Source organism: Mesoplodon densirostris, chromosome 15 (assembly GCF_025265405.1).
Source record: "Mesoplodon densirostris isolate mMesDen1 chromosome 15, mMesDen1 primary haplotype, whole genome shotgun sequence".
Taxonomy (NCBI): Eukaryota; Metazoa; Chordata; class Mammalia; order Artiodactyla; family Ziphiidae; genus Mesoplodon; species Mesoplodon densirostris.
The window spans coordinates 65,853,844-65,862,542 of NC_082675.1; positions in this window are offsets into that span (position 1 = coordinate 65,853,844).

Here is an 8,699-nt window from a genome sequence, read left to right on the forward strand (position 1 = left end):
CTTGAGGTGACAGTTAAGGGAGGTTGCTGAGGGTCCCACGCAGGTGGCAGGCTTTCCCAAGGTCCTGGGCCCTTGCCTGGCAAGGCCAAGATCAGAATCAGGCAGAGCTGAGTTCCCCAGCAGGGGTTCTGGGCATTTCTGTTAGAACCTAGAAAGTAGGCTACTGAGTGTTTCAGGGGGCTCATGATCTGACACCCCAAAACAGGCTCTCTGGCCTGGCCCAGATCTCAGTGTCCTGAGGAGGCCTCTCATGGCCCCTCTGGGGCCACTCAGGGGCTGTGAGAGGGGATGGATTCCATCTAGGAACCTCTGCCCTGCCCCAGGCCCTGGTGGAGCCACTGAGGTACTAGGGCAGGCGGCACCCCAGCCCCTGTCTGTGCTTCACGCCCATTCGCTCTTCGTTCACAAACTTGTCTGCATGTGATATGATCACTCTTTTTTTTTAAAATTAATTAATTATTTTTGGCTGCATCAGATCTTCATTGTTGTGCGCTGGCTTTCTCTAGTTGCGGCGAGCGGGGGCTACTCTTCGTTGTGGTGCGCGGGCTTCTCATTGCGGTGGCTTCTCTTGTTGCGGAGCGCGGGCTCTAGAATGCGGGGGCTTCAGTAAATGAGGCGCGCGGGCTCAGTAGTTGTGGCTTGTGGGCTCTAGAGCGCAGGCTCAGTAGTTGTGACGCACGGGCTTAGTTGCTCCGCGGCATGTGGGATCTTCCCAGACCAGGGCTCAAACCCGTGTCCCCTGCATGGGCAGGCGGATTCTCAACCACAGCGCCACCAGGGAAGCCCAATATAATCGCTCTTAAGGCGCCACCTAGCAACCAGGTGGGTTAACTTCTGTGACTCATTCATTCATTTGTTTATTCACTCAAAAAACAACTGCAAACAAAATAGCTCTGGGAAGGTAGTGCTTTGGATCCCTAAAGGGGAGTGGCCTGGCTTCTGCTCTTTCAGGCGCTTGCACCCTGAGACACTCTGGGGAGAGCTGTAGACCACCACCCGAAGGCAGGCCTCTGACTTGGGGGCACAGGGAGCCTCCAGGCCCAGGTTGGCTCTCTGCCGGCCACAAGAGACAGGACAGCATCACTGGAGAAAGCACGGAGGCTGGATGAACACTGCAACTGAAGAGCAGAGAGACTTTCCTGGCGTGTTGGGTGGACCAACGAACATGAGACCTCTTTGGACACAGGCTGTGGCATCAAGCCAAGGATTTGTTACGTGGACAGAACCCAGCTGTGTTGGGTCTGGCAGTTTCTTCATCTGGCTCCTTGCTCCAAACTGGAAGGTCTATCTGTGTTGCTCGGGGAGAGGCTGGTTATGGCTGGCGTTGATTGTGGGGCTTTAATAACGAGTGTACCCCTGCTCCAGGGTAGGGGAGACAGCTCAGGGCCAGCCAGCCAGGTCCCTGGAGCCCCTTCCTCTTGCCCTGCCAGATTCCTCAGAGCCCAGTGGATTAGATCAGCGGTTTCTACTTTCCAAAGGCCCAGGCCTCGAATTCTTATCCAGCTCCAGCCTCCCTGGACTCAGGTGGAAGGGGAGCCAGCCTGCGAGGGCTGGTGCTCAAAGGCCCCAGAGAGGGGCCGGTCAGGCAGGGGAGAAGCCCCCGTTCAGAGGTGGCTTGAGTCCCGGATCCTTGGTGCTGCTCTGCAGAGCCTTCACCCCCATCCCTGCTTCCAGACCCCTGTTAATCCCTATAGTCACTATCCTAAAGACAAATCTAAAGGTGCAGGGCTTCCCTGGTGGCACAGTGGTTGAGAGTCTGCCTGCCGATGCAGGGGACACGGGTTCGTGCCCCGGTCTGGGAGGATCCCACATGCCGCGGAGCAGCTGGGCCCATGAGCCATGACCGCTGAGCCTGCGCGTCCGGAGCCTGTGCTCTGCAATGGGAGAGGCCACAACAGTGAGAGGCCCGCGTACCGCAAAAAAATTTAAATAAATAAATAAATAAATAAAGGTGCAAACCTGGGTGCCTGCCCAGCAATGGGCAGGAGGGACAAAGGGGCAGGGAAGCTAGGCCTGCATACAGCCTGAGAGGTCCTGCCTGTCCTGGACCCTGGACCCTGGGTCCTTTCCTTCTCCCTCTGCCCCCGTGTCCCGACAGCTGCTCTTGCTCTAGCGTGGTGGAGCCTGTAGCTGGTGCACCCTCTGCCCGCTTCGCTGCTCACCTGGTCTGTGCAAGGTCCCCCCGACCCCCATCCCCACCTCTGTGAGTTCACGGAGGGCTGTACAGCAGAGTACCTCCGTGCCATACAAGGCCCTGCCTGGAGGCTTTAGGTTGATTTGTGTGTGTGCAAGAGGGGTCTCCAACGCCCAGCTGCTGGCTCCCGGGCTGCACACACACAGACAGATATGCCCCTCCCCTCAGTGAGCTTCTAGGAGGGATGCGGGGCTCAGTATTCCTTGACTGTGAAATGATTCATGTGGTGGTTTTAAATTCCCTGAGAACACACATCAGGAGCCTGGATTCTAGAACCGACTTGCCTACCTCGTGCTGTGTGACCTTGGGAAAGTCACCTAACCTCTCTGTAGAGTTCTCATTTCCTACTCCGGGAGGAGATTAGATTAGTCTGTCTCTGCAGAACCTGTTAAGAGCAAGGCCAGGAGGAGGTCACAGGTTACAGCAGAGTCAGGTCATTCCCAGATTCCTCCGGGGAGGGGAGGAGTGCTATGGCCGCCCCGCCCAGGGTGGGGTGGGATCCTGGTTCTGTCTGCAATCTCCAGATTCCAGCAGACAAGTCTCTCCTGACCTCCCAGAAGCTCTCCTCCAGGAAGGAGGGCAACCACGTCGACTTGAACCCTTCCCCTCTTTCTCTTGAGCCCCTAGCCGCCAAGCCTGCTGGCTTCCCAGCCCCCTCTCTGTGCTCCGATTTAATCCAAGGACAGATGTAGGCTGAGGAGCCTTCAGATGACCTTCTACTTTCCTGACACTGGAGAGGGGCACCGGGGTTGATTTGTGGGCCAGCCATGGCGGTGACACTGGCCCGCACAAAAGCCCATCCAGGGAGGTTTTCTAGACGTGCTGGGATTGCCTGGAGGCCTCCCGAGGAGCAAGGGAGGGAAGGGCCTGAGTGGATTTTGCTGGATCAGGACCCGGGGCTGGGGGTGGGACGGGGTGCCCTCCCTGGAGTAGACAACACCTGGGCTTCTGAGGGTTACAGGGAGAAGGAAATGCTGACCCGCGATACAGCCATTTCAGCCCCTCAAAGTCCTGCCTCTTCTTGGGGTTCCGTTGTTCCGGTTACTAAAATGTACGTGAGAGGGCTTCCCTGGTGGCGCAGTGGTTGAGAATCCGCCTGCCAGTGCAGGGACACGGGTTCGGGCCCTGGTCCGGGAAGATCCCACATGCCGCGGAGCGGCTGGACCCGTGCGCCACGGCTGCTGAGCCTGCGCTCTGGAGCCCGCGTGCCGCGACTGCTGAAGCCTGCGTGCCTACAGCCCGTGCTCCGCAGCGGGGCAGGCCGCCGCGGTGGGAAGCCTGCGCACTGCAATGAAAGAGTGGCCCCCGCTCGCCGCAGCTAGAGGGAGTCCGCGCGCAGCAACGAAGACCCGGAGCAGCCAAAAATAAATAAATAAATAACTTTATTTTAAAACGCGGGGGGGGGGGGGGGTGGGGGCTTCCCTGGTGGCGCAGTGGTTGAGAGTCCGCCTGCCGATGCAGGCGACACGGGTTCCTGTCCCAGTCCGGGAAGATCCCACATGCCGCGGAGCGGCTGGGCCCGTGAGCCATGGCCGCTGAGCCTGCGCGTCCGGAGCCTGTGCTCCGCAACGGGAGAGGCCACAACAGTGAGAGGCCCGCGTACCGCAAAAAAAAAAAAAAATTGTACATGAGAGCTTCTGCTCACCCCAGCCGGTGGTTTTCAACCCTGGAGGGGTTGAATCACCTGGTGCCCAGGACTCATGGTACAGACTCTGATTTCATCCGTTGAGAACCTCTGCCTTTAGAACCTTACTTGTCTCCAAGTGAAGGGTACCTTCTCCATCACACCTCCCCTCCCCCAGTACCTGAAGTTTCTTCCTCCCCCCCAGCTCCTGCCAGGAGGACAGCTTGCTCACCTGGGATGAGTGTTGACACAGCTTGTCTCTCCTGCAGGTGAGGACCTGGCCACCTCAACCAGGTAAGTGAAGTGGCATCTTCTGCTCAGGTGGGCGTAAAGGCTCCTCACACATCTGCCCCTCAGCCTCAAGTTCAAGTCAGACATGTCGGCAGAGTCATGCCCCCTCTGCTCCCCCATCTAGCACTGCCTGGACAGTACCCCTGTCCCCCACTCTCCGGACAAGCACCTGCCTGGTAGGAGGAAGTGTGGGTGGCTATGGGCAGCGGCTGCTAGGCAGGGCCAGTTCTGCAGCCAGGCCGGCCTGGGGGGGTCCACTTTTCTCCTGGACGGCCTCCAGCCTCGCCGTGACGTCATTCAGTGGCTACTTCTCAGGACCTCCCACTGAGGACCTCTCCGTCACCATCCCCTCCTCTGGCTCCTGTCTTGGCTTCCAGAATGCTCCCTCCCACAATTCTCTTGAGCTCCTCTGTCTCTCCTGCCACTTTCCCCAAAGGCAGGGTCCCCTGGGGCCTGTCCTCAGCCCTGTCCTGGCTCCAACTCTCCCAGGAGTGGCATAGCTTCAAATGCTGTGGGCACCCAGACTCCATCTCCAGCCTGGACCACTCTTCTGAGTTCCAGACCTCCTTAGCCAGCGGCTTCCTGGACCTCTCCCCTGGTGTCCCACAGACACATCCAACCCTTCCACACCCAAGCTGCCCCTCTAGTTTCCCTGTCTCAGAAAGCCTGGCTTTATCCAGCAAATTGCCTCCTCCTTGCCCTGGCCTCCTTCCTGCCCCACACCCCAACCAAGCCCCTACCTCATTTCACCCCGTAGGTCTCCATCCGTCTACTTCTTTCCACCTCCCTCCACCAGCCTGGTCCAGGCCAGCATCATTTCTTACCCAGACCCTGCAATAATCTCATCATTGCATTTCCTGCTTCCCTTCTTGTCCCCCTTCAAACGTTTCTCCACATGGCAACCATTGGGAAGTCTGAAGCACAGGAGCCTGGATCTGCACTTCTCTGCCTAACACCTCCCCAAGGGCTCCCCAGTGCCCTTAGACAAAGTCCTCTTTAAGGAGGCTGACCCTTCCTTCATCCCAGCCCTCATCTGCCTTCACCTCCTCCTCCCAACTCCTTCCCCTGTACCCTTCCATTCACATTCCAGTCATTCCATCTCCTTAGAGTTGGGGAGTGGTTGGCACTTTGGAAACATCGCACTTGCTCTGGAATGCCCTTCCCCACTTTATCCAGCGAACTCCTATTCAGTCCTCAAAACCTCACTCGAGTGCCGCTTCCCCTGGAAAACCTTCCAGGGCCTCCCGTCTGCGTGCAAGAGTGACTTGGACTGTGATGGAGCACATCTGTTCTGGCTTTCAAGATGGCAACTCTTCCTGTTGCCCACGGGAAATTTGGAGCCCTGAGAGGGAACCACAGAGCGTTCAGATGAGGGGAGAGAGATCATCACACAGCCCTTGTGGTAGGCAGCCTGCACTGAGTGGGGCTTATCCGGGGGACTTGTCAGACTTTTGTGGGACACAGCAGTCAGAGCCTGCAGTGAGCTTTGCCCACATGTCTCAGGAGAGAAGTCGGTAAGGGGTCGTCTCAAGTAAAAAGCAGAGGCCCACCCACCAAGGAGCTTTCTGGGGTGACGTACATGTTCTGTATCTTGCTGAGGTTTGGGTTACGTGTTGTGTTCATTTGTCTAAACTCAGTGAGTGTACACTTATGATTTGTGCATGTTGCTCTCTCTATATATTTTATATCAAAAGAAAACACACTTTAAACAAATACTGAAATCTAGTGAACGATATGCACGCTGAAGTATTTAGGGGGAAGTGACTGATGCCTGCAATTTATTTCACAGTGTGTCCTGAAGATCACAAGGGATGAAGAGAGGCGTGACCGAGTGAGAACAGTAATGCGTTAGCGGTAGAGAGCAGGTGGCTGGTAAGCAGGTATTCCCTGTAAAATTCTTGCCACTTTGCAGTATGATTGATTGACATTTAAAAAACAGTTTCTAATAAAATGTTGACTCAAGAAAGCAGAGGTCCAGGGCTGGAGATGGTGCAGGGCAGGAAGAGCCACTCTGCCTTCTTCCAGAAGAGGCAGCCCAGGCTCCCAGGTGGAAATCATCCCAGCTCCTCCCTGAGGGTCCTGGAGATTCTTGGGGTTTATAGTTTGCATTTACACTAATGGCCTAAAGTGAATCTGCTTTATCCCAGAGTGTGAGCCCTGCCACTTTCAACAGATCCCTTGGTGGTCCCCACAAACTCCCATGTAAAGCACTGGGGGGGACTCTACCCGACAGTGGAGTCAAGGCCAGGGGAGTGATGCCCCACGCCACGCCCAACACCCAGCAGAGGCTCTTTTTACTTATTTTATTTATTTATTTATTTATTTATTTATTTATGGCTGCAGCGCATGGGCTCAGTAGTTGCGGCACACGGGCTTCAGTAGTTGTGGCTCGCAGGCTCAGTAGTTGTGGCTCGCGGGCTCTAGAGCGCAGGCTCAGTAGTTGTGGTGCCCGGGTTTAGTTGCTCCACGGCATGTGGGATCTTCCCGGCCCAGAGACTGAACCCGTGTCCCCTGCATTGGCAGGCGGATTCCCAACCACTGCGTCACCAGGGAAGTCCCCAGAGGCTCTTTTAATGTGGCTTCTTTCTCCTCCAGAGGTGACGGTTACCCAGCAGGATTCTCCATGTCCTTGAGTCCCCCCTCTGCATGGTGAACTCCAGGGGGCAGGGGCCGTGGCTGATTTTTCTTTGCATCCCCAGAGCCTGGCACAGTGCCGGCATGTGGTGGGGCTCGGAACTGTTTGCTGGGTGAGGGAATGCTCCCAGTTGTTTCACGTCACCCACCGAAGTCGGCCGGCCTGGGTACTCTGACGGTACGTGAAGCTGAAGGTGATGCCAGCCCCCAGTAGCTGCCAGCGGCGATGCCCTAAAGTTGCTTCCTAGGTGGAGGGAGGGGCGTGTTCGAGCCCAGAGTCCCTCTGTCCTACGTCAGGATGGAGCGATCCAGTCCGGCACTGAGTGATTCGGAGCCTGCCCTCGCCTCTCTGGCGTGATTCCTGCGGCTCCCAACAAGCTCCTTCCGCCCCAGCGGCACAGCTCTAGTCCTGCCCTCTACCTGCGCGCCTTTGCTCGCCCGGTGCGCCCGGCCTGCAATGCCTTCTCCACCTCTCCCTCCTGTCGGAACAGCCTCCTCAGCCCTCTGCCTCCACAGGCCGGGGCGATGATTGTTTCCTTTAACTTGTCCATCGCCCACTGGCCTTTCTGCTGGCCTAGCCCCAATCAAACAGCATTATTAATTAGTTATGCAGCATGACCAATGACTTCTTTCCAGGTGTCCCACTGATCTCCCAAGGTCTACCTGTATCCACACCCCTATCCCTCCCCTAGGGCTTAGCACCGTGCCCGAGAGGGAGAGAAGACACCCCGGCGAGCTGGTTGCCAGAGACTGAATCTTCAGGGCCGGGTTTCAGTCCCAGGCCCAGAACAGAAGCCATTTTTATGAATGAAGCACCTGAGATTGAAACGCGCCCACACGAAGACAGGGCGATGGTGCCCAGACAGAGAGGAGTGGACGGTAGGAGCCGAGGCTCCTGGTTCTCCTTTCTCCAGAGCCTCACCTCCATCCCCTCCTTGGCCTCAAAGGGGTCTCACATCAGCCCGCTCCGCCATCTCTTCCCGAGCTGCCTTCTGTAAAGTGATCTTTCTATATTTACTTAAACATCTATTTAAAGAGGAATTCCTCATAATTACTCAGCCGCAGAGCGCTGACACTGTTTGGCTCTGTTTATTTAGTTTCTCCTAGTGATTGGCAAAATGTCCTCAGTGGCTTTAAAGAGCAGATATAGACGAATGACCCGCTGGTCATAAAATAAAGTATGATGTCCTTTTCTGTCCTCATGGGAGATGGCATGTGGAGGGGACGTGAGATGCCTCACCGCCTCATCCCATGAAAATGCTAAACCCAGTCATTTCTGAGGTTGGATCAATGAAGAAGAAGTTTTATAATTTTTGAAAGGCCCCCGTATCATCTGGACATGAATATGTATGGGTACGCAGTGTGTGCTCAGCGCACACGCTATAAACACTTCTCATGTACAGACACAGACATTCACACCCACACACAGCCTCACAAACAGCAAAGGGCAGACATGCCAACAAAGGGATGAAGCAGGGATTGATACATCTATTTTCTCCTCAAAAAAATTTAATTGATATTGGCTTTTAGCCCAGTAGTGGAACTAAAATAGTAAGTTGTTTATGTAGAAATGATTCCCAAGGCGCTTCCCTCTCCTCTCCCTCACCCCTTCCACCGCACTCCGCCACGCAATGACCTTCCTGCTACAGCAACCCAGAGGGAAGAGTGGGCTGGATGTCATGCATCAAACTTTGGCCAGGAGCTGGGGCTCAGAGATGGTTGGCAGCTGGGGGGATCTCGGGGCGAACATTGTGCCGTGTCCTCTCCAGTGAATCCCAGTGAGTTCAAAGCATGCAGGCAGCAGGGACAATTGTCATGCCCCCCAAAAGTGACCCGACCAACCTAACCCACCACAGAGCCACCCCTCGCTTCCCATGAGCCCTCCAGGACTGTCCCACCACAAGCCCTCCAAGACCAGCCTTCTTGGGGGACATCCTATCTCCTGCCTGGTATCTC